At 41.5% G+C, this 27,161-nt stretch overlaps 1 protein-coding gene and 1 long non-coding RNA gene across 2 annotated transcripts in view; one reads left to right on the top strand and one right to left on the bottom strand.

Annotated features, from left to right (window-relative positions):
* Positions 1-27,161, bottom strand: part of LOC122800226 (dynein axonemal heavy chain 17-like) — a 17,083,451-nt gene that overhangs the window by 6,526,480 nt on the left and 10,529,810 nt on the right. The window lies entirely within an intron of this gene.
* Positions 5,242-6,308, top strand: LOC122799222. Its single transcript, XR_006364443.1, has 2 exons — positions 5,242-5,851; positions 6,210-6,308. It is a non-coding gene; the product is annotated as an uncharacterized LOC122799222 (long non-coding RNA).

Here is a 27,161-nt window from a genome sequence, read left to right as displayed (position 1 = left end):
ATAAAACCAAGCTTATGGTTGTCTATAACACCCCAACAACAACTAACCAACCACCTATCTCTATTTCCTCCTCCAATGGCACAAAAATAGAACCCGTTGAACATACAAAACTTCTTGGTGTCACAACTGATAGTGGACTTAAGTTTGACAAACACCTTGCACTAATAATTAAAAAGGTTCATGTCAAACTGGGTTCTCTCCAAAGGGCTAAATCATATCTTACTGGCCATGTCAGAATAGCAACAGCTAGAACCCATCTCTTATCTTCCCTGCTTTACTGTTCACAAAATATTTACCAGTCTTCACAAATCTGAACTGAATAGCCTTGAATCTTGCAAAAACAAAACAGCCAAATTTGCTACTAATCAGTCTCAAAGATCTTACCATTGCACTGCCCTTCTCCAGCTGAACTGGTTAGAGCTCCCTCACCTGCTTACTCTGACTCAGCTACTAACTGCCCATTCAGTCTTATACAAACCTGACAACTGCCCAGCTCTATCTGACCTTGTCCAACCCTACACTAACCTGAAATCTCTTAGGTCTACTGATAAAGTATTGTTGAAGGTTAACAAAACCCAAAACTCTCACGGAATATCCCTATACTCACATATCATTGCCAAACACTGGAATTCTCTACCTCAGCATACTCTGTCTATCAGTGATACACATTCATTTAAACAGTCCCTAAAGGAATATTTCACCAAAATAGGCTTTACTCATGCTCTCCACCAGGCTAACTAATTTAACCTCTTACTGTCTAACTTCCTTCTCTCCACCACCCATTGTCAATATTTCTTGGCAATAGAGCCTTCTTAGCTTCAGTTTGTCATATTTGTATCCTGAAACTATATATATATATATATATATATATATATATATATATATATATATATATATTTGTTTTGTCTATATGAATAGTACAAGCTTGTTGTACTAGCATTGTTATATGCTTTTAGATACAATGTCAAGGAACTTGCATTTGAACTCCTATTGTAATGTTAATACGTACAAATGTATACTTATGTAATCTTCCTTGGAGCTCTTCTTCCTTTTCTCCACTGAAAACAGGCTTCTGGTCCAGTCGGACACTACCCAGTTATCAAATGTAAATACATAAATAAATAATAAATAAATAAATGTATTCCTGGGAACTTTCCTGTGGATTGGTTATACACTATCATTTGAACCTTTCTTGATTTACATATTTCTCTGCTTTATACAGACTTTCACAGAATTTCCAAAATATTTCTAATATTTATAGAGGATCTCTTGCTATCTTCCTTGTTATAGGCTCCCTAGGGCAAAAACCCTTTCTACTTTCTGTTGCCTGAGGCATTGTGCTAAAAGTTTTTGCAATGTAGAGTTATTATCAAAATTCAGTTGCTTAACAGCAATCTTTCTAAACTCGTGCATATTATCGAGGTGATCCCTTAATATTTCTGTTTAGCATTCTGCAGATTCCCCCTATTCTTCAGTACTTTAACATTTATCAGTCCCTCAAACAATTCTTGTTACTTTTTAAGCATATCTCCCTTTCTTTTATTTCCACCTGTTTTTTAAACTCCACTTTAATTTTATCCTACTACCTAGCTATATTTTTAGAAGAGATTTCAATCTTCTCTAGTAGTTCCTGAATAATTTCCACTACCCATTCATTACATTCCCCTCTCTTCAAGAAATAGGTGGGAAAGTACCAGTGTCTCACTTTTATTTCATTACCCTGTGTTTTTATTTTAGTTATTATTGGTGCATGATCTGAAACAGTTATTGGGTGTGTATCAAGACTTTCAATTAAATGCACATGTCCCTGTGAAATGTAAATTCTATCTAGCCTAGCCTAGTTTTTGTATCTTGGGGAATAATATGTAAATTCACCCAAACTTCTATTACTGAATTCACATCATTAATGTCAAATATTTTCATAAATTACTTCAAAGGTCTACTCCTCTTTGTTATATTTTCCCTTCTGGGCCTCCCAGACACATCATCACTGCTGCAAATCAAATTCCAGTCCCCACCTACAAGTAATATTCCTTGCTGAAAGCTTGATTGTTTCTCCCAAATGTTTCTTAAGCTTAATCATAGCAGTTTTATGTGGAATATAAATACATGCCAGTGTAATCCTCCTCTATTTCCAGTAGCTCTTTAGTACTACAGATCTACCATTATTATCGTTTTTATCCTCTTCCATCACTATTGGAGCTCCTCTTATAATTACTATAAGTACTCCTCTTTTCCTTCGTCTCAGGTATTCAGTTGAATGACCACCCTGAAAGCCTTTTTTATCAAATTCACATGTTCAATTCTTTCCAAGTGTCTTTCCTGTAGAATAGCTATTTGCACTCTACATTTTTTTAATATAGTTCACTACTGTTTATTTTTTGTATTTATGTGTGAGACCATTGACATTTAAAGACATTACAGAAAACATCAATGTGTTAAAAGTTATTATTCACACCTTTTATGTGTAACAGTTTTTCTGTTAAGTGTCTTGCTCCAGCTTTAGTGTTACATGCATACACTGTTTAGCAGGTTGATCTTTTATACAGTTGTTTCTTGTCATATCCATTTGAGGCTATGTCACATCTTACAAAACGTTTTGTTTTATTGAAAGCCATCAAACAAAAAAAAAAAACACATCCACATACCCTCATAAAACATATTAACTTAGTATTAACACACACAACTATGTACATCTTCAAAATATTGAAATTTTACCTTCCTAATAGGAGCAAGTGTTCCATACTGACAGCCACACTCACATACTTGCTTTAACCTAAAAGAAAGGTTATCCATGCTAACACACATGGTACAGCCTGTGATTCTACTAAGTGCTGTCATGTTTTGTCTTATCTTTATAGCTCTCCCAGATGTGAAAACACCTGAGTGTTTTCAGAAAATATTATCTGCTAGCCATTTCTCTTTATCATAGCGTCTCCATGGAGACATAAGGACTAGACACAGAGTTGCTACTAAGCATAAATTTATTTGCTTGAAAAAAGCTTTATAATATTCAATGTTCTTTTACTAGATTGAGCTAAGGGCCTTAATCCAGTCATTCCCCTATGCAAGGATGAGAAAAAGTACATCACTTTTTCTTTTGTCGTGCTTTTCTGACCAGAATTTTCTTTCTTTTTTTTATATTGCACTGCCTACATTTCTTAAAGCTGAACAAAGAGAAAGTGAGAAGAAGGGAGAAAAAAACAGGAGCACCTATTTACATTAGGTATCCCCATTACACTTAAAAATACCTGAGAAAACTTTACTTTATATCATGCAAAGGAAACCATGCACTATAAACATGCTACTATTAAGAAAAAAATTATTATACTTACAGTTAACTTTATCCCTCCTTTTCCCCTCTCCTAAGTATTTTTCTGAACATTAATGACCTAAAGTAGGGCACATAATTTAGAGTCCCCTACAAATTTAACATAGTAAAATAAGTTCAATATTTTCAGATTTTCTTGTTCTGTCATGTTTCCCAAATATAATTATTGCTTTATAATCCCACATTTGTCAGTTTCCAAGTTACTGGTTTTATTCCTGTTCATCTCTATCTCCCAAACACTATCTCTGTTTCATTTCCAAAGTACTCTTGATTCTTCTAGTCAACTCTTGTCCTTTTTTTACATTCTCCCAAGCATTTTCTGTTGAAACATTGGAAAAGGTTTCACTGGTACAGTCTCTCTGTGGTCTTTAATAGCAGAAGAACAAGAAGCAGAATCTCCTTCTGTTTCACAGCTCATTTTTTGTTGGACAAACCTCTGTATTTCCTCCTTGGAATGTACTGCATCAAAAAAAAGAAGTTATGTACCTACCATAACGTTCCATGTTAGTTGTCTTCTTCTCGCCTTCTTTCTTGCTGGTTGGGTCCGCAGCAGAGGATCGGCTCCGACTCGGCCATATTCAAAAGCTCGAGAGCTGTTTACTGGCTCGAGGCCTCCCCATATCCCATGATGCCTGGCACTAGATATCCAGATCCTGTTTGGTAAGTCTAACTGCAGACATAAAAAGGAAGGAATCCTATACTATAATGCATAAACCCTATCAGAGGGGCTACTAGGCAGAGAGGAATAGCCAGAAAAGACTCAGCCAGTGAAAAACCATAAGGAACTCTTCTCGGTCTACTAGGATAGGGGGATGGAGGGTGGGACACAAGAAAGAAGGCGAGAAGAAGACAACTAACATGGAACGTTATGGTAGGTACATAACTTCTTTATGTTAAGTTGTCTATCTCGCCTTCATTCTTGCTGGTTGAGACAGCATCCCTAGCACCTAAAATCCTGGGTGGCTCATCAGAACAAACTCTTCAGAACAGTGGAACCAAAATCAGCTCTGCTCCTGGAAACCACATCCAACTTATAATGTGAAATGAAAGTATGTGGGTTGGCCCACATAGCCACAGCACAAATAGATTCCATGGGCAACCTAGCCTGAAAGGCCACAGAAGTGGCTAAAGCTCTGGTGGAGTGACCTTTGGTTTAACAGGCAATTCTTTATTCCTCAGTTGATAGATAAATGTGATGATAGTAGTCAACCACCTGGATAAGGTTACTTTTGAAACTGGAAGACCTTGTTTACCCTCAGCATAGGAAAGGAAAAGCTGGTCCGATTTTCTGATGTTCTTAGTTCTACACAAATAAAAGCGTAGTTGCCTGTGAACATCTAACTCAGGGGTGTCCAACCTTTTCAGTTGCAAGGGCCGCATTGGGTTAACAAAAATGGTCTGGGGGCAAACGGCAGGTGAGGACCCAAAAAAAAAAAAAAAGGTCTCACATTAACTGAAGAGCAAAAAAAAAAAAAAAAAAGGTCTCACATTACTGATGAGCGAAAAAACACTGCTTTATGTGGACTAATGTGGCTATATTGTAGGTTAATGTGAACAATAAATAAATTAATAAATAATAGAAATAAATTAATAAATGCATAATATTTCACCTAAACTTCAATATCTCTTTCTAATTATTTAAAAAACAGTTACATCCATTCTAACATCTTAGTAAAGTTTATTTGTAAAAAGAATTAACAGGTACAAACCTTTCAATTTGTATGAGATCATACCTGTGATTTTGCTGGTTTCCATGTCTTCCATCATGTCCTTAATGGCCATATGTTGTCCAAAGCGCTCATGTATTCTTCTGTTTCTAGCTTTGCAATCTGTCCCTGAAATATGGCACTGGCAATATCAGGAATGATGACACTTTTACTTCTTAAAAAATGAACAATTTTTATTTTACATTTGTTTCGCTGTCACTAACAGATGGTACAACACATTTAACTTTGGTTCACCCACTTACTGTGGAGACACAAAGAACATGGTAGTATGCCAAAACACACTCCAGTTTCACAAGGTAAACTCACACATGCTGTTTTGCAGTTGCCTCTCCAATCTGCATTTCTCACATTTAAACAAATAAGTGACTTTATAATAAAATAGTAGTGGCACTGTTTGTGAAACCAGTTCACAAGGGTGCAGCCAGGCACAGACCTTTGCAGATTTCAAACTTATTGGTCCTAGTTCTTGTTATACTTAAGTGTCCATATCAGGAGGTTCAGGCTGTCAAGTCAGGATTGTTCTTTTGTGTAGTAGAGTAGACAAACATTATGAGCATAACCTTTTTAATGTGAAGACTGAGCTTGTCTTTTGATACCAGTGCGTCTATATCAGGTTTGATAGATGTAGTGGCGATGCGCAGAGTATTTTCAAGATGCTCATCTGAAATTTTTGTTCTGATTTTATTTTTTGTATGCTTCATACGAGAAAAAAACTGCTCGCAAATGTATGTACTCCCCATAAGAGATGTCATGAACAGGGCGTGTTCGTGAAGTGATGGATATTTTTCTTTGGGTAGGTATAACTTATAAAAGTCAAATAAAGATGCTTGCAGAAATTTTTCTTTAAGTTGCATATCTGACTGCAATTCTATGCATTCCAGTTGCAGGTTTGCAGGCAACATGTCGATGTCAACTGAGAATGGGGTAGCAAATATACTGAACTGTTGTTGGTGTTTTCTAAAATCTTGAAATCTGCTCTCAAACTCCTGTGCTAAACTATTAAGTAATGCCACATATTTTTCAGTATTTGCATGGCTTTGCTCAGACAGTGTTGCAAAGTGAATGAAGCTATTGTTCTTAATCTGACTGTGCCACAATTTAAGTTTCATTTCAAATGCAGTCACTGTTTGAAACATGTCATTTATTAATAGATTTTCCCCTTGGAGGCGCAAGTTCAGGTCGTTTAAATGAGCAGTGATGTCTACTAAGAAGGCTAAATCAGCCATCCAGCTTGCACTTTCAAATTCAGGTACAGGCTTTCCTTTTAACTCCATAAAGGACTTTATTTCATGTCGTAAGTCATAGAAGCGTTTCAGCATTTTTCCACGACTTAACCACCTCACTGCAGTAAAGTACAAGATGTCTCCATAGGTAGATTCCAAAGTAGTCAGAAACTCCTGAAACTGGCGGTGATTTAATCCTCTGGATCTTATGAAATTTATTGTTTTAACAACAACATTCATAACATTTTCCATTTTTAAAGTCTGTGCAGACAAATTTTCTTGATGTATAATGCAGTGGTACTTCATGAAACGCACATTACTGATCTGTTTTGCATCTTCTTCCATCAGTGTTGTTAGTCCTTCCCTCTTTCCAACCATAGCTGGAGCACCATCAGTTACTATGCCAGACAGGTTTGTGATGGTCAAGGAAAATCTTGCCAGTGTTTCTTTTACTGCCTTGTACAGATCAGCAGACTTCGTTGTGTCTTTCAGTGGAACCATACAGGCCAGTTCTTCAGTAATATTGAAATCGTTGTCAACACCACGAATAAATATGGCAAGTTGTGCCGTATCTGTAATATCAGTGCTGTCATCCAAAGCTATGGAGTAATACTTGAAAGTTGCACACCGAGATTCCAACGTAGATTTGGCTATATCTTCCACACGCCTTGCGATTGTCTGGTGTGATAAACTGATTTTAGAAAATTCTGATTTTTTTTCAGGGCAAATTATGTCTGCTACACTTTCAAGGCATTCTTTAACAAATTCACCATCGGCAAATGGCTTGGATTTTTTCGCAATTAAATTTGCTACAACATAACTTGCCTTCAGTAAAGAATCCGGTTGAGTAGCTGATTTTCGAAACAGCTGTTGTTGAAATGTAAGACTTTTTTTTAATTCTGATATTTTCTGTTGACGGGACACGCCTTGCAATTCACTTAATTTGGGGTGCGTTTGAATATAATGCCTTTTTAAATTGTAGTCCTTGAAAACGGATACCACTTCTCTGCACACAAGGCAGAGCGCTTTGTTATGAGATTCAACAAAGAAGTACTCATCGGTCCATTTTTCCTGAAATACTCTTCTTTCGTCCGCTATCTTGCGTTTCACGGTTTTGGTTTGACCAGATGTAGAAGCCATCTGAAAAGTAAAAGAGGAGTAACTTAACTACTTTATTCCTAGTTATATATTTTTTAAAACAATGGCTAACAATTTACATTAAAAATAAGGAAATAAAAATTAAAACTATCCATACTTGTAGTAGTATATGTTAATGGTGTTCAAGGGATCATTTCACATCTGCAAAATAACACAAAAATATCCCTGGGGTGAATTTACAGTTACCCATCCTGTTGGGCAGATTACATATGAGGGCCAGTGAGGCACTTTGTTTCATTTGTAGTACTAATGCCATTAGTCTTACACCCATTACGCATAAAGCACATCACATTTACTGTGACTGTTGGTCTGTACTCTGTGCCAGTAATACTGGGCATTTTGAAAAGTTCTTCATAATTCATGAAATTCAGATGGACTGCGATAGAGCTATGAACATGTATGGTTAGCAGTTAGCTGCATGTAATCAACAGTTTCTTACTGCTACAAGAATGGCAGCTTTCAATGACATAATCAGAGCTGTACCATCAAGTTTCAAGTTAAATACTGTGTACTTTGCATGCTACCCAAGAAAAGTCATTCACTTGCAATGAAAAAACTGGCACACACGGACACTGTCATTAATTCACTACTACTGTACTACCAATTCACACTGCGAAAACCACTCCAGCCGTCCAAAGTAGGTAAAATGTCAACATTAGCAGCCCTACAGTATTACAATCCACAACATTAAGCCAACAAATTTGCAATGACTATTCTCTTCCATCTAGCTTAGTACTTCAGTTTCGCCTCTGTACTGCCCTTCTTCTTATGCTACATTCCCTGCCTTTTTCATATGTCCCCTTACACTAGATTAGTACATCAGTATCCCTCTGTACTGGCCTTCTGCTTATGCTACATTCCCTGCCTTTTCATATGTCCCCTCACACTAGCTTAGTCCTTCAGTGTCCCTCTGTACTGGCCTTCTGCTTATGCTACATTCCCTGCCTTTTCCATATGTCCCCTCACACTAGCTTAGTACTTCAGTGTCCCTCTGTACTGGCCTTTTGCTTATGCTACATTCCCTGCCTTTTCCATATGTCCCTCACACTAGCTTAGTACTTCAGTGTCCCTCTGTACTGGCCTTCTTCTTATGGTACATTCCCTGCCTTTTCCATATGTCCCTCACACTAGCTTAGTACGTCAGTGTCCCTCTGTACTGGCCTTCTGCTTATGTTACATTCCCTGCCTTTTCTATATGTCCCCTTACACTAGCTTAGTACTTCAGTGTCCCTCTGTACTGGCCTTCTGCTTATGCTACATTCCGTGCCTTTTCCATATGTCCCCTTAAGTAAAGAATTCACATCACTGACTTAATAAAACAATTCTGAATAAGAGGGTCTCACCCAAGCAAATGACTGGTGCCATACACATGACCGCAAGCCAAATGCCAACAAATGCATCATCATCCCTTTAGTTTTGGGTAAAGCGGTTGTGAGGCTGCCAGCCCAGCTAGATGTTATTTTGTACAATGTACATAATTCTGTGTGTCATTTTGAATACTAATATGCTTCCTATGCTTGTCTTACAAATGTAAAAAAAACACTATACATATGTGTATGTTAAACTACTGGTGCAGAAGTGTGTGTTGAACTGTATGTTCTGTACTGAGCTTCAAGAATGTAACCAGTGTACCCTGCTGGGAAAGAACAGAGATGTGTGTATTGTAACTATACCTATGGCATGCAGATGTGTGCTGTAAGGTAGAAGTTGGAACATAAAGAGTTAAATTTGACAACAGTAAGAACAGAAGTGAATTGTGAATTGTTTTATAACTGTCTGTCTTCAGCTAGGTAACGAAGTGAATATTTTACGACTGTGTTATCTCATCAACAAGACAGGATGTCTACACTGCAGCCAGAAGTTCTTTTAATCTTTTGTGTGGAAACAGACAAAATGACAGGTTTCAAATGTAAAACTGTTTACTACTGTTTTATGACTTCCAGTTCCAGGGCTTAGGCCAGGGGCCTTAGGCACATTTCTGAGAGATAAGTAACCTCTCTTAGGGACAGATTGCAATATACTATAGCAAGATTAGTAGATGTTTTCTGTATTTTGAGATTGTCCTGCAATGTATTTCCTGCAATTCTGAACTGTGTCACTTTATTCATTGAGTGATTGAATATTGTCTTATTCTTTTTATTGTTTATTATTAAATATATTTAAAAACCTTTCAATTGTGGCTGGTTTGTTTATTTAATTAAGACAAAAAGTATTTTTTGTCATAATGCCTTGTTTTGTATGTAATTTGCACTCGTGATGCTTACTTCAGTAATTGCAACAGGCAATTGTGAAATTCAGGAATGCTTCAAAAACACTTCAAGCACGAATGCATTGAGATGTTCACAGACTAGCTTACATAGTCAGTTAACAGACAGACATGCAGACAGATACCTACTGGAAAGGCCACAATCAATATATATTATATATAGTTTATAATACATATTGACCTCCGTTTCATATTAGTTTGATGGACGTTCACTAGACTACAGATTTTAACACCCCTTTCTTTTGAGTCATTTTGCCTAGTATAGACAGCACTGACGAATAACCAATGGAACAGTATAACAAACTGAAATATTGTAATGAATTATTCAGACTGTATAATTACCAAGTAATTTTACAAATGAGTCAGCATAGTTCAATTAGGGTTACCACCTGTCCCACTTTCGAGGGACAGTCCCTCTTTGGGCAGTTGTGTCCTGACAAAAAATTAAAAAAAATGGCAAATGTCCTGAGATTTTATCTGCTTAAGCAGCAGACACCTCCAAAGCAGACACCCAAGCAACAGCTACCCCAAAACAAAACACGTACAACACATAGCTCACAAAGCCAGTGTACCGAGCAGTCACAGCCCTTAAGACTAAACAACACACCTGATACACTTGCAATAGGTGACTATCGTCAGGCACACTGACGTCCCGCTCACCAGGCTGAACAAGGAGAGGGTCACGGTGAGCAGCCTGTTGGGCGCTAGGATCCGCCACAACACAAGCACTCAGGTCACTGCAAGGCAAGTACAAATATGACTCAGTCATTGTCCATGCTGGTGTGAATGACCTGAGACGTACCTCCCTGGACTACATGAAGAGAGACATAAAGGAGCTCTCTGAGCATGTAGACCAGGCCAGTATGACCCTGCCCTTGAGTAGCATCTTACCCTCACCAGGCCCATAATTGAGTACAATGCCCCTTTTGGGATGGACCTTACCAGACACCTGCAGCAATTGGAAAGACCCCAAAAGTACCTCACCAAGAGGATCAAAGGGCTCAAACAGATGCCATATGCTGCCCGGTTAAAGAAACTCCAGCGCTACTCAGTGGCATACCGCCTGTTCAGAGGCAATCTGTGCCTGACGTATAAAGCCATGTCCAACCCGGAATTAATGGACATGCTGCACCTCAGAAAATCCAAATCCCATCGAGCTACGCACTCGAGAGACTTGAACCTCAGCACTGAAATAAATAGGACATGCTGGAGGGACAAATTCATAACCCAGAGGCTCCCTTCACTCTGGAATAAAATCCCAGTCCAGGTTAGGCAGAGTCCCTCATTGACTCTCTTCAAGAGGAATCTTGATGAGTGGATGGGCGATCGTAGGTTTACCCCGGGTATCATTTCTGTGTCACTGTTAGACAGAGGCACAGTATACTAACCTCGAAAAAGGGCATAGCAAAATAAATTTAAAATGGGTGGTGAAAGCCAAACACATTCTGGCTAGGCTTATAAATGCCCTAGGGCAGATAGCCTAGTTATGAACCTATGAACCCACCTCAGTTAGGGCAGAATGGGAGGAGGGGTAGTAATATGCTGGAGGGGGTCACTTTGGCAGAGACTGTTTCACTTGTGTAATATGCTTATATTTATTAATGACTAATATTCACACCTCCTAATTAGACCGTGGTGGTGGTGCTGCGGTTGTGTGTTGCTGTCTGGTTCAATTCTCAGCTATACCATCTTCAGTGTGGAGACATGCGTGAATGGGCGTACCTTCGTTGAAGGTTGTGCATCAGGGCTGGTAACTCGGCACGTAAAAATCAACTACCAATCTTTAGCAGACTGGAGTTCCGCTGTGGCGACCCCTAACCAGGAAAAGCCAAAAGACACTAGTGACACAACAACATTCACATCTCCTAATTGTGTATTTTCCTTTTCTACTCCACTATCAGACAGGAATTAAAATTGGTCCAAATAACAGTGTATTCTGTATTTATCCACAATTCAGTTTTATCCTGCAGCTATTTCCTTATTGTCATTCAGACACACACATTGATTACGCTCATCTGTTACCTCCATTTTCTATGTGTCCTGTACCAAAATTCTTCCTACCTAGTGGAACTACATTTACGTGCCAAATACAAACATTTTGTTATAAAATAAAAGTAACTATCCCCAGAACATTGTTGTGGTCCAAATGACAAGAACCCTTCCCTCCAAAAAGACTGTTTGTACTCTATCAGAAACGTTTGCAATATCAACCTGAAACAAACATCACACTCAAATTGCTTAGCCAACTTTACAATTCCCACAAACAGTAGAAATCTATCCGTTAACACTGTATTAGAAAAAAATATTAATGTTTTGTGTCTGTCTCCCACTGTCTACTCTTCTTTTTCTTTGAGGTTACTTTATTTCTTCACCCCCTCCCCTTCTGTTACAGTACATTCATTTCCATCATCGTAAGTCTCATTAGCCAGGACAGAAGAGAAATCTGATGCTTACTTTTTGGCTTTGGCCACACACAAGTTAAGTAAGGACAAGTTTGCTTAAATATCCTGTTTTACACAAAGAAAGCAGCCCTTTATTTTTTAAGACACAACTACTATAACGCATGAAAAAGTTTGATTATCGAGGTGTTTTAAATTTTCACTACAAACAACTCCACATTACCTTCCCAAACCCAAGTCCAAAAATATTTTCTGAAAACTGTGCACAGCTTTACAATGTAGTTGTATCAATTATGCCGAAAAACAATGCAAACCATACAACCAAAAAACACACAACACTTGCAGGAAATGATACATTTTCTTTTTACTACTTGTTTTATGCTTACAGACATACTTGTGTACTATAACTAATACAATCATGCTCCCTGAATCCATCAGTCCTGTAATTATTTCCCCTCTTCTCTCTGCCACATTGCATTTGACAAGTTTAGTAACAGCACAGTCACAGATTCTATCATAAACAATCTTTTTTCCCCAGAGACTAGAAAGCTGAAGCATGTTTATTATACTGTACAAATACATACAGTTGCTGTGTCCAGCAATCATGACCACTCCCCCCCCCCCACCAACATCCACCCCATACCACAAAACCCGACAGGGCAAGAAATCTGGTAAACCAGGTAAAGCCTAATAAATGAAGTGGAAAAAGCCCCAAAAGGACACATTTTAAAACTGCTCTTATCAACTTAGATTAGAAAGTTGCAATAACAGGATTTGAGTTAGGATGCATTTTCTGAAGGATATGAACTCAGTCTAAAACTCAAGTGTATGTCACCATTTAGCTTTAGCCGCGACTTAATCCTCATCGATTTACCAGAAAATGACAAATTTATAGAGGGAAAAGACTAAAAATAAGATAAACAGACATTCTACGAACATCTGAACAGATGAGAGGGGTCACCACCCTCTCCTCCTGCACCAATTGCACCCCCTCCCATAAGCAAAGATAAATTAACACACACATTTCCTTGAAGGCTTCCATTTTACTACACACGCTAGCTAGAAAATTAATTGTTTTTTGAACCTTAGCTCGAACTCTCAATATAAGGAGAACTTTTCATAAGACTTCAAGACCAATGCAGCCTTAGAAAGTGCTATGATAACTATGCATTGCCAACTGTAGCTTCTGGGGCATTTTAAGTTCATCTTGTTCTGCAGGAGATACAAATTGAATGCAAGCATGGTTATTTTGCCATAATCTTTTACATTACAGAATATCTACAAATCCAAAGCCATGTTATTCAATCCTTATTCCATTGCTGAATATAGACCCCAGTTCCTTTCTGTTGTATCTCAAGACAACATGCCAATTTCACTGTAAACCACGTTAAACACGTGTGCATGGGACTCACTCTATCCATGAGGATGATGTTTTTCTGGCTCAAACGTTACTACCAACTAACACACTCACACACTCACACTCACACACTCACACACTCACACACTCACACACTCACACACTCACACACTCACACACTCACACACTCACACACTCACACACTCACACACTCACACACTCACACACTCACACACTCACACACTCACACACACACACACACACACACACACACACACACACACACACACACACACTCACACACACACTCACACACTCACACACTCACACACTCACACACACACTCACACACACACTATTTCCAAACCCTTGGCCTCCAACTGAAGTCTCTTTAGCTCCAGATGGATTTTTAAGTCCGACCTATGTGGAAAGGTTGAACTGTCCATTTTCTGAGAGTTTTACATCTCCACAGCCAGTCGGATTGTCCTCGATGTTGCTGTTCTGTGATGCAGCTGTGCCTAAAGCTGCAATCATGTCTGCTTTAGTCAGGTTAACATACACAAGTCCTTTAGTCTGGCACATTTCAGCCAACTGGCTCCTTGTCAGCTTGCCATACACCTCTGCTGACATGCTTGCCTGCTCTCCCTGACTAACTGTGGATTTGGGGATAGGGTAGAGCAGTGAGGCAAAGTAGAGCATAGCGAAGCAGGCTTCCCATCTTCAGATCAATTACAGTCAGTTTAGAACAGTGGACAACTGAAGTGGTCCTTAGAGTGCAAGGTTACTCCTTTGGGGGGGAGGGGTCACAACCACAGCCACCTTCCAGCACAGAGCAGACATGTACTTGACTAGTACAAGAAAATATGCAGCTTGACTAGTAAAAGATAATATGCAGCAAGGCTCTTCCATGTTAAACTTGCTTACAATGCACAATAACAAAATCCTCAGTGATAACTGTTGGGAGTCGGGTCTTGCAGCAAACAAGTTAACAGAAATGGACACAAAATGTATTCAAGAGCAAATTCATCAAAGGCAATGCAAGTTTAAGGTGCCTTAACAAGTGCACACAGCTGTTGAGTGCTGAATGCAAATTAGCTAATTCTGCATTTTCCCACCTAACTCATTTCAGGGTTATGAAGGAGAAAGTGCATATCCTACCTAGCATTCACTTGACTAAACACAAGGCAGAAGAAATAACCCAAATAAACCTAAACAAAGTAGGGTGTCAGTCTGTCACAGGATGCACACAGTCACTCACTCTCTTGATACAAATGCACACCTATAGGCAATTTGGGTAATGCCAATTCACCCAAAGCATCTCTTTGGAACATGGGAGAAAACCAGAGCACTTGTCACAATCTGAAACACAGGAAGCACATATAAAATATGTTCAAAACGCATCCCCACCTAGGAATCAAACTGAATAACCAAGTACTGTAAGGCAACAATGCTAATCAATGCACCACTATCCTATCCAAGTACAATGTCAAGAAGAACAATTACACTACATACGGCAGAAGCAGCCACATAGCAACAGCTAATTTTAGAAAAAGGAGTCCTACCTTTCAGTGAACTGTTACTTACGTTTTCTCACTCCCTGAATATGCCAGACTCAGAATGCTTTTCATTCATAATGATACTACACATTATTCAAATGCACAGTGAGATCACAGCCACACAAGTCATGTTCTCTCATTTTCAGAGCACTGGTCTTTTACCTACACCTGTGCACATAAAAGGGAGTTGGGAGAGAGGTTTCTCATGGTGGGTGGGTGGGTTACAAAGCTGCTTCTCAAAAACAACATTGCCCACAATTTCATCAGGTGCTTTTTACAAGTCTGAATCATCTGGTTTGATGTTAGCTACTTAGGATGCCTCATAGTGGAACGAAAAACATTTTAAGAAAGAAAGCACTGAAAAGCCTTCTGCGTGGAGACATGCATGAATGGGCGTACCTTCATTGAAGGTTGTGCATCAGGGCTGGTAACTCGGCACCTAAAAAACAACTACCAATCATTAGCAGACCGGATTTCCGCTTTGGCGACCTACAACTGGAAAAGCCGAAAGACACAACAACTCTCTTCATATTATAGTAGAGCTAGCCACAATCCTAATCAGCGCATGTGCAAACTTCTCTAGCAAGTGCACAACTGAGACTTGATAATGAATTTTTATATCCACTCTTGTTGGATGGTACCTCTTTTTCAAGGTAACTACCACAGAGGTTTTAACACCCTTTGTATGCAGGCACAATTAGATTGTCATGGAAAATTTCAGTTGTCACTAATAGAATCAATAGAACACATGCTAGTGCTGCCACTTTTCTGTTTTCACTATTGAACCCTGATAGCAAGTATTTCACATCTCGACCATTTGCCCACATCATAGCTATCAAACTTTCATTTCCAAAATGTGAAACAGTACCGCTCATAACGTGGAACAAATGGCCAAAATGTGCAACACTAGGTTTTGTAGTGTGAAACATAGAGCCAAAGTGTTACCAATATCTTACTTAACTTCAACAAAGAAGCTTAAAAGATTATTAAAATGTTACTTCACTTACAGAAAGATCTTCAGCTAAAATAGAACGAGTAACAGACTTAAGAATCAAAAATGAGGAATGTTACTCATAGACATAAGCAGGACGGAGGTCGATGTCAAGTTCAAGCCAAGTCAAGCCAGCATCAAAAAGGGTTAACCCCATGACCTTGCAATTTAAATGTTCAACCAAGAACCGAGGTCAACACACAAGGTACTGACTTTAAAGCAAACAACAAAATTCAATGGTCACCAAAGCCTGAAGAGGTCTGGTGAGAGGGTCATATTTAGGAGGAGTTAGTACAGCTTGAGTAACATATCTATATTAATGAAAGGTACCACAAAAGGAAAGGAAAACAAAATGGTCCAACTTTAATGTTTACACACAATGCATAAGCAGAGATGCATTCTACGTCTCAAGAACAGGAACAAAACAAGCATGGAAAATAATTGGGCATCCTAAGAAAACTTGTTCTTAACTACCTGACTAAATGTGGAACCAAAACAGTAACAACTTCACAACCAAAATGTAAGAAGAAAATGGAGAACAACGAGGGAAGGTAGACCAACTAACAAACAAAACTTGCAAACACTTAATCTTGAGCCAGAAGATTCAGCAGTTGGAGTAACTGGGAGAAGAGACTTAAATACACAGACTTCACACACACTAAACCACGTCCACTGTGATACACCAACAAAAATGTCTGCCTGGGAGCATTTACAACTGTGAATAGAAGTTGTAAGCACAAATGGTCCAAACATGGGTGCTTAGCTGCACAGTATTATGGGAAAAAGGGAAAGGGCAAGTAGCCAGGAAGGTTTTACATGCCCTGCTATTTACATCTTGCTGGGCATAGTCCCAAAGGCAATGAAGATGGAACTCTTAAATCCCAGACTTGATTTTATGGAAGATTGAGATATTCCACTTTTTATATGGATGGTTATACAATTATTTCCGTACGTATTATTTTTAAACGGCCAAGATACTTGAAAGTCTCTGTTTTTGCTCATTATTTAATTCCAGCTGAAGCTTCTGCATATCAGTTACTATGACTGGTTTTGAATGGGGTGATTTTAACTCAATGTTTTCCTATATAATAACCAACATCAGTTGAGCTTTTCTGTTGCTGAAAAGGATGATACCAGCAGCAGAGGCTAATTCACCAAAGTAGAAATCCATGCTGACCTGAACTGCAGGCAAGTCTGCCACAGTCTTACTTTGTTCATATAGTGAAGAGAAATGGAGAAAAATGCATATCCCTGACTTGACTCAGTCTTGACAGTGAGTGGCTATGACAGTTTACAATGCATTACATTTATATAACACATAATTCTCTCGACAGCTGAAAAGAAACACCCGAGAACTACAACTTTATAACTGGTAACACAATGGGCTTACCGTTACAAATAAAAAAATGTTAAGTAAAGTACAATCACTGAATTCTCAACTGCAAACCACAGTAAAATACACTCTGGAATTTTAAAATCAAAACATCTCTGTGTTGTCAAATCCCGGAGACTGCTTGCTCAAACCTTTTCTTTGCTTTTTTAATCTAACTTCAAAAAAACACTTTCATCTTGTGTAACTTACCTTTCGTTAATGTAGTCAGTAGTCGGTGTGTACACGATTAATAGAAAACAGATCCTCTCTCTTCTGTGGCTACGCTACGATTCTACGCTCCTTCCTGCAGCTTGCCTTTAAAATAGCCCGAACGGTGTTTTCGCGCATGCGCATACCAGCGCAAAGACGCTGGTATGGGAAAAACGGAAAAAAAAGAAAGTTGGCGCATGCGCAGAAGAGGAAAACTACGCGGACATGTAAACACGGGGAAAAAAGATGAAATTAAATTTAAATTTAAATTTAAGGGTCGCGGGCCGCATGGAAGAGCTCTGAGGGCCGCATGCGGCCCGCGGGCCGCGGGTTGGACACTACTGATCTAACTGATGCAATTTATATTCTGCCCTGTTGGAGTGGTTGGGAAAAAACACAAGAAGGTCAATGGACTGATTCAAGTTATTCTCAGAAGAGACCTTAGGAAGGAAGAAAGGATTAGTCCTGAGAGCAACCCTGTCATTGTGGAACACTAGGTACGGAGGACGGATACAAAGAGCCTGAAGTTCCGAAACTCTTCTGACAGAAGTAATCGCTAGCAAAAAGAGGGTTTTCCAAGATAAAAACTTCAAAGAACAAGATGCTGCAGGTTCGAAGGGGGGCAAAATTAGAGAAGCTAGAATCAAATTTAGATCCCACGGAGGTGAAGGATCTCTCACTGGGGGCCTGAGCAGAGTGGTCCCTTTGTGAAAGGCTTTACACAGCTTAGGAGACATGATATTATTTTCCGACAGGCCAATGTGAAAATTTGAAATTAGAGCTAACTGAACTCCATTTGTAGCAGAAGCAGACCCAGCATGGAAGAGTTCCACAAGAAATTCCAAAATGTGGTGTACAGGGGCTGAAAAGGGGCCTATACTCTTAGCTTCAGCCCAGGAAGAAAAACGTTTCCACTTACTAGCGTAAGTTTTTCTAGTCATAGACTTGTGTGATGATAAAATAATTTCGCGCACAGAGGGGGAGATATCAGGAAGCCTGGCTAAAGTTGGAAGTGGAGCAACCAAGCAGTGAGCTGGAGAGATTGCAGGGATTGGTGCAGCCCGCCCGATTGATGGATCAGAAGGTCTAGAACTAGGTCCAGAGTCCAACGCTGCTCGAGAAGATGATGATGCAGGAACGGGAACCATATTTGTCGAGGCCAGTAAGGAGCAATGAGGATCATTCTGCAGCCCAAAACGGTAGCTTTCTGTATTAGCTTCGGGATTAGGGGAAAGGGAGGGAATGCATAAAAAAGTCCCTGAGGCCAATCGTGGACTAGAGCGTCTCTGGGGGAATGTCTGGGAAGTGGAAAGAGAGAGAAGAAATTGCTGCACTTGCTGTTGAAGGGGGTGGCAAAAAGGTCGCAGCAAGGTTGGCCCCATTTGCGGAAGATTTGGTCCGCCACTAACTGATTCAGAGACCACTCGTGAGGCAAGAGAATTGCTCTGCTCAGCCTGTCTGCTATGACGTTGGATCTCCCAGGGATGTGCGTTGCGATCAGAAACCGTTGGGAAGAGATCGCCCACTGCCAGAGTCTGAGTGCTTCTCGACATAGGGGGTAGGACCTGGTTTCGCCCTGCTTGTTGATGTACCACACTACTGACATATTGTCCATTTGAATTGCAATGGTCCCGGTAGGAAGAGAGTCCTGAAAAGCTTGCAACGCTAAAAGCATGGCCCTCATCTCCAAGACGTTTATATGCAGATGGTACTCGTGAGGTTGCCAGGTGCCTTGGACTGTTCTGCCCTGATAATGCCCCCCCCACCCGATCAGGGAGGCATCCGTGGTCACCGTAGCAACTGGGGGGGTACAAATGGTCTGCCCTGGGGCATTGATGTGGAGACCATCCACCACGCAAGGTGCTTTTTGCATGCTTCTATGATCATAACCATGTGAGACATGGGAAGCTGCTGGAAGGACCATTGGGTGAAAAGAAGCCACTGGAGAATCCTCATGTGAAAACAAGCTAGAGGAACGAATATGATCACTGCTGCCATGAGACCCAGAGTTTGGAGGACGAACCTGGTTTGAATTCTTTTGCATCCTAATAAGAACTGCACATGTTGGCGAATGACTAACACCCTGTCTGGTGGAAGGCTGGCTCACATGTCTTTTGTATTTAAATTTGCACCTATAAAGGTGATAGACTGACAGGGCGACAATGCAGATTTTTTGAAATTTATTGTGATACCTAGTCTGGATCAAGTCTGGATAGTGTAGTCTCTGGCTCACAGAAGATGATGCCTGATGGTAGCAGTGAGGAGCCAGTCGTCTAGATATGGAAACACCTGGAATCCTTGCCATCTCAGGTGAGCGGTAACTACTGCCATACATTTGGTGAACACCCTGGGGGCTGTGGTGAGACCAAAGGGCAGAGCTCTAAACTGATAATGGCTGGCTCCCAGCCGGAAGCGAAAGAATCTTCTGGAGTGTCTGTCCATTTTGATGTGGTAGTACGCATCCTGAAGATCTATAGAGCACATCCAATTGTCCTGACCCAGAAAGGGTAAAATGGACTGCAGCGTGTCCATCCGAAACTTCGTTCTTTGTACACACCTGTTTAGTCTGCTGAGATCCAGAATGGGTCTCCAGTCCCCTGTCTTTTTTGGTACCAAAAAGAACCTTGAGTAAATTGCAGATCCTTGCTGGTCTGCTGGGACTTGCTGGATGGCTCTTTTTCTTAGCAGTTTTGAAACTTCTTGAACTGCTTGATCCCTTAAATTGGGTGGAAAATTTGGAAGGGACTTGTTTAACAATAAGGGAGTGCGAACAAAGGGAATTCTGTAGCCTCCGGATATAACAGAATGTACCCATTTGTCTTGTGTTATGTCTTGCCAGGCTTTTGGGTACAACGATAATCTTCCCCCGATTGCCTCCAGAGGTGGACAGCTGGGCAACCCTTCAGGGATGCTGGAAGGGCTTGTCAGAGAAGAATTCTCTGCTGCCCTGGTTTTGCAGACCCCCTCTGCCACGAGGGCGGCATCTGTTATTGTTCCCTACTCTGCCCCTGGATGGGAGCTCACCACATGTGTCCGGCAAGGCTCCTTGGGAGTTCCGGAACCACATCTTTCCACTCTTCTGACCCTTGGGATATGGTCTGGAAGGAGTGGAAAAATGGACTCCCACGGCAGAGAGAGTCTTGCCTTCCTGCTCACACCTGGTAAGGGTGTCCTTCACCTGTGATCCAAAAAGAGAGGAACCATCAAAGGGGGTGTTGGTGAAAGATGCTCTGAAAGGTTCCGCAAAGTTACATAGCCGCATCCAAGCGTGCCCCCTTAGGGCAACGCCTGTGCCCGCGGCTCTACTCGCACCATCGGCTGCATAAGAAATGAGCCTCATGGAGGAATTCACCACTGAATTAAGAGTCGCCAGCTGGGAGGCTGCCTTAGTCTGGGCCCCCTCAGCTGATGGATCTTGGAGGGTATCTCCAAGCTCTTTAAGGAGATCCCTTTGAAGACGGGTAAAGTGGCACAAATAATTCAGAGACCTCATGGAAAAGGTCGCTGAAGAGAACATCTGCTTCCCATATCTGTCCATCATCCTGGACTCCTTGTTAGGGGGATGGACAGATGAAGAAGTTTCAGCCAACTCCTTCTTTGTGGCCGCCGCTACCACCATGGCATCAATGGGAACACCTTTGGTCAAAAACTCTTTATCCTGTGGTGCAGTTATAAATTTTGCGGGTCTTCTGGGGGTCGGTTCCACTGTGTCTGGAGCTGACCATGCCTTCCGAGCCACCACAGACATCAGTGGGTCGAAAGGCGGAGACACCCAGGAGGTGGAAGGCGGGGATCCAAACTCATCCAGGAATACCAACTCATCCTCGGTAGGGCTCAGGGTAGTCCAGTTCCCCCTCTGCCTAAGCATCTCAAGGATGTCTGAGAAGAAGACATCTTCAGAGGGGGATCTCAGGGACCCTTCCGAATCCTCTAAGTCGGTATCTGATGTGACAGACTCAGGGGAGTCAACATGTTTCCTCTTGCATTTCCTCTTACGAGGTGGCTCCTCTGAATGATCAGGGGAGGCCTCGGAAGAGGAAGATACACCCAAAGGGGTGCCCTGGAGCTTTGGTTCCCCAAGCTTGGGGTGTAGAGGAGGGGCAGAGGTAGATGCAGGCACCATAGGGGGAGGAGCCGATGGGGATGATCGTGGGGCTGACTCAGGGGCCAGCACACTCCTCATGACCTCGAAGGCATCCCTGCTCGGATGCTGAGAAAGCTCCCGTTCCGAAGAGATCGGAATCCCTCTCCGCACCGAGGGGGAAGGCTCCAAAGCCAATGTAGGAGATGAGCTCACCTGCGCCAAAGCTCCAAGGGGGAGGACGGGGTCAGACAAGGGTCCAATGCCACTCGCCCCCTTGGAGCCGACGAGGGAGTCTCGGCACCCAGATCCCTCCAAGGACGGTACCAAGGAAGTGATCGGAGCCGACAACGAAACCGTAGGAGAAGGTATTGGTGCCGATGGTTCCACGACTCGAACCCCAATGAACTCTGGCTCCAAACTCAAGGGAAGAGTCGGAGGAGGAATAACTGCAGACATGGACGGAGCCAACCCCTGATGATGGGGGCTGAACAACATTTTGCTAGGGCCTGCAATTTCAACAGCCTACTGACCATTCTCTCCACGTCGTGATCTGAAAGTCTTGATGACCGAGAAGAGTGGCAGGACCGATGACTGCTCTCCGACTGGAGCAGAGGAGACCTCGGAGCTGAGCGTATCGACTCCAGGGAGGGAGACCCAGATCTCTTTCGACTCCCGATGGCTCCGAAGTGCGTGTCGGAACTGACTGGGAGGCAGGCACATTGGTTCCGGCCGGAACCAAGGCAGAAGGTGTAGCTTCACCCAACGACGGCTCCGAACTGGGAGCCGAAGATTTAGGTGGCTTGGAGGACTTCACTGGCTGAGCTTTAGCTGGTGAATCCATGGGCTTAAATAAACCTCGTATGATTAACTTATTCCTACGCTCCTGCAGGACTCTTGGGCTGAAAGCATGGCAAACCGAACAAGAGTCCTGCAGGTGCACAGCACCCAGACAATAGACACAAGAAGTGTGACCATCTGTCAGAGACATCTTCTGACAGCATGAGTCACACTTCTTGAATCCGGACACCTTGGTATCTTTGGACATACCTAAGGAAGGAACACCAAACACAATACACAAAAATTTTAGGATATAATAACTATCACACACACAAAGTTACCACACCCAAAAAACAACCAAGAAAAAGACACAATATCCTATGCTACCAACAAACAAATAAGACTAAAATAGGTAAATACTATTTTTTTTTTTTTAAAGGAAAAAAGGTTAGCCTCTAACTTAAACGGCTACTTAAGGAAGAGAGTGAGGGAGGGGAAAACTCTCTAACTAAAATGAGTTTTCTGAAGAGGAGGGGAATTCAGGTAAGAAAAAATATAGGTACAACAAAGATATCCTAAGAAAAATTGTAACTACAACTAACAATCTACACTAAAACCCTAATAGTTTTTATCAAAAAACAGATAAAACAATGAAAATATACGACCTGAGCCAGTAAGACAACCTCGTAGCAGAAGTGGCAAACGAGATCTGGGTATCAAGCGCCAGCCATCATGGGATATGGGGAGGCCTCGACCCAGTAAACAGCTCTCGAGCTTTTGAAGATGGCCGAGTCGAAGCACCAACCAGCAAGAATGAAGGTGAGATAGACAACTTAACATTGATTTTTCCCTCCAGGAAAGAATAATTTGAAGATAGCTGGGTACAGCAGTTTGAATCTCATGCCTGCTTCTGAACATTCCCGAATAGTGGAATAAATTTACTCCTCTTCTGCCTGGTGTACAGTGAGTAGTAATTCTTCACAAACACTCTGCTGTCTCCTAATTTTAATACTTTGTTATTCTGGCACAGTTTTGTCAGAATCAACTCCTTCTGCTGCTAGAATTGCATCATTACTATTAAAGATCTAGGCTCCTTTCTCATATGCAGGATTAAAGCATGCACATAATGTGCCCATTCAATTAACAGCTTCTGCTGTCGAATACCAGTCCAGCTGCTTATTTGTGCTTTCATAAAGTTAATACAGTCTGTTCTTTCCAGCTTCTCTGGTACAGCAGAAAATCTCAGGTTTTCCCTATGTGCTCTGTCATCACATTCTATTATTTTTTGAAACATCTCTTCAACAGTCTCATATTCAGCCAGCCTTTTCTTCATTTTGACCTCTGATTTTTGCAGTTTTATCACCTCATCTGAATACCTATTTAAACGTTCTTCTATTTTTCCAGCCTTTTATTATTTGAGTTGATATACTTCATCAGTGGTTTCTTTGTTTTAATCAGGTCTGTGTGCAATTGTCTTATACTTTCCTCTAGGTTACTGGAAGTCATGTTTGGAGCTTGCACTGCTTTTTGCTTAACAGCTGCAGTACTCTTCTCAGTCAGTGTTTTTTCCTGACATTTTGTAGCAAATCCTTTGTATTTCTTTTTTCCTTGAATCCAGGCACTGCACTTACTAGCCAGTTACTGAAATCTACTCAGACATATAAGACCACTGGCTTTCTCTGTTGAGTTTCTGTTTTCACATTGGGGGAGCTAGAATTAAGGTATTAATCAATGTGCATCCATCTTGGAAGTCCCTCCTGTAATGCTTTCTGAATAAACTTGGGGATAAAAGGATTTAGAAGGAAGGCATATAGTAGACTAGAGGGTCAACTGTGAAGTACAGATTCTCTCAGTGATTCCCACACTGGAGGAATCAAGGCAAAGTACCTGCTGCACTTGTTATTAAGAGGAGAAGCAAATAGGTTGCAACATGGCTGACTCCATTAATGGAATATCATTTCTGCCACTGACTGATTGAGAGACTACTTATGAGGGAGAATGATGCACCTGCTGAGTTTGTCTGCTAGCTTGCTGGTTTTCCCTGGAATATGCCTTGTCAATAGAAAGTGGTCAGAAGAGAATAACCATTGTCAAACTCTCATTGCCTCCCGACATAGTGGGTAGGATCGGGTTCCTCCCATGTTTGTTGATATACCAGACCACAGACATGTTGTCCATCCAAATAGCAATCATTCCTAGACAGGAGACATCTTGAAATGGCTGCAAAGCTAACAGGACTGCTCTCATTTCTAGGATGTTTATGTGAAGACTGGTTTCTCTCTGGCACCATATGCCTTGGACTTTCCTTCCCAAATAATGCCTCCCAACCACCCTACTTGTGAGGCATCCATAGTAACTGTGGCTTAGGCATGAGTAGAGTAAAAGGGTGGCCCTGAATGACTTCCTCTATGTGAGCCCCCCATCCTATGTGATGCCTGCAGGGGTTTGTGATATGAATGAGTGTTGTCAGTGGATGGTGTCTTACTGACCAATGCACTGTTAAGAGTCCACTGTAAAACCCTCAAGTGAAAGTGAGCCAAAGGTATCAATACTGTCGAAGTTGCTATTGACCCCAGTAGTTGTAAGATTAATTTGGCTGATGAGAAAGAATGTGTAATGCTTACTTTTGTAGTGCCCACTCTTGTCCGTGGTATAGTTGCTATTTGTGTTTGGGTATCTAGAGGGACACCAATGAACTCCAGAGACTGCATTGAGCAGTACTGTAATTTGGTGCAGTTTATAGTAATGCCTAGTTGGAGACATAGGTGGAGCAAGTATTTCCTGGCTTGAATTAGTAGATGCTTGGTGGAAGCAGACAGGGGACAGTTATCTATGTAAGGAAACATAGGCATCTGTGCAGTCTCAGGTAAGTCACAACCACTGCCATACACTTGGTGAATGCCCTGGGGGCTGTGGCAAGACTGAAGGGCAGTGCTTGGAACTGGTACTGACTGAGGAGCATAGATATTTTCCTTGAGTGCCTGTGTATTTTGATATGATAGTACGCATCTTGGAGATCTATGAAGCACATCCAGTCATCCTTCTACAACAGTGGTAAGATGGACTGAAGCATGGCCATATGGAGCTTCAAATATTTTATGAAGTGATTCAGATTGCTGAGATCCAAAACTGGTCTTAGGTCCCCTGTCTCCTTTGCACTAAAAATTATCTTGAGCAAGTTCTGGATCCTTGCTGTTCTGGGGGGACCAGTGGGGTGACTCTTTTCCTCAGCAGCTTTTCTATTTCTATGGCTGCTGTTTTCCACTGACTGGGTGGAATGCTGGGAATTATTTTGTTGCATTTTGGGGGTAGTAGGGAAAATTGTAATAATAAACTCTGAATATTATACTCCACACCCAAGAATTTTTGATAATGGCTATCCAGACTTCTGGGTGTAGAAATAAGTGCCCCTTGACTGCCTTCAGAGTGCAGCAGTCTGGTAACCCTTCAGAAACACTTTAAAAGCTTCTTGGAGAAGGCTCCTCTGAAACACTGATGTTGTGTGCCACCTCTGCCATGGAGGCAGTACCTTCCATTACAGCTCCCCCTTCTGCCACGAGGGGATCTATCTCCATAGGAGTCCTGAGAAGAACCTTGTGACTTTCTGAACCACAATTTTCTGCCACTTTTCTGGTTTTGGAAGAAGGTCCTTTGAGGGGTAGAAAAAATGGATTCCAATAGCGGGCGATGTCTTGCCAACTTGCTCACTCTTAGTGAGACGCTCCTTTACACTGTGGTCAAACAAGGCAGATCCATCAAAGGGGGCACTGATAAACAAAGACTTCAAGGGTTCCACAAAAACACAATGGCACATTCAAGCATGACTTCTACTGGTTAATCTTGTACCTACTGATCTAACTGTCCCCTCTTAGGCATGAGAAATCAATCTCATGGAAGCACTGGATAGAGACTGCTGGGTGGCCATTTGGAAGAAATTATTTTTTTGTCCTCCACAGACATGGACCACTGGAGGGTATTGGACAACTGTTTGATCAATTCGCTTTGAAATCTTGTCACATGTGCCAGATAATTCAAAGACCTGAGGGCAAAGGTTGGTGATACATAGATATACTTCCCATAGCTGTCCAATACCCTAGATTGCCTATTAGGGGGATAGACAGAAGAAGTTTCTTTGTGGCTGCTGCAACCACCATAGCATTTACAGGGGGACCCTTGCTCCAGTGAGCTTTATCCTTAGCTGCCAGAAGATATTTGTCAGGGCATTTGGGGATGGGCTCCATGACATTCAGATCTTTCCAAGCTCAGCAGGAGATAAGGCCTACCATCTCATCTGCAGTGGGACTACCCAAGTCATAGCTGAGCTGGTTCTGAAAGTCTCAAGAAACACTGACTCCTCTTGTAAGGGGGGTTGGAAGATCAAACACCCTTCTGTCTCAAAAGTTCAAATATTTGACCGAATGAGACATCCTCAAGGGGTGATCCTTTGCCTTCACTGAAGTCAGTGTACTTGTTTAAAGACTCTTGTGGAGCGTCTAGGGGTCTCCTCTTACATGTCCATTTCCAAGGGGGGGTCTTCAGTGGAAGACTCCAGAGAGGACTTGGAAGAGCCAGCAGAGTCCTGAACAAGGACAGTCTTGAGACTTGATCGGACTGGCTGTCCCGATGGAAGAGGATCAAAACGACCCATCTTTCACAGAAGACAGTTGAGCATGGGGTGGACCCGAGGAGGGCAAGGATGTTTTTTTCCGC

The sequence above is a fragment of the Protopterus annectens genome, chromosome 4.part0 (assembly GCF_019279795.1).
Source record: "Protopterus annectens isolate FY-2018-M chromosome 4.part0, PAN1.0, whole genome shotgun sequence".
Classification (NCBI taxonomy): Eukaryota; Metazoa; Chordata; order Ceratodontiformes; family Protopteridae; genus Protopterus; species Protopterus annectens.
The sequence above is the reverse complement of the archived record's forward strand: the minus strand, read 5'-3'. Positions and strand labels throughout refer to the sequence as shown.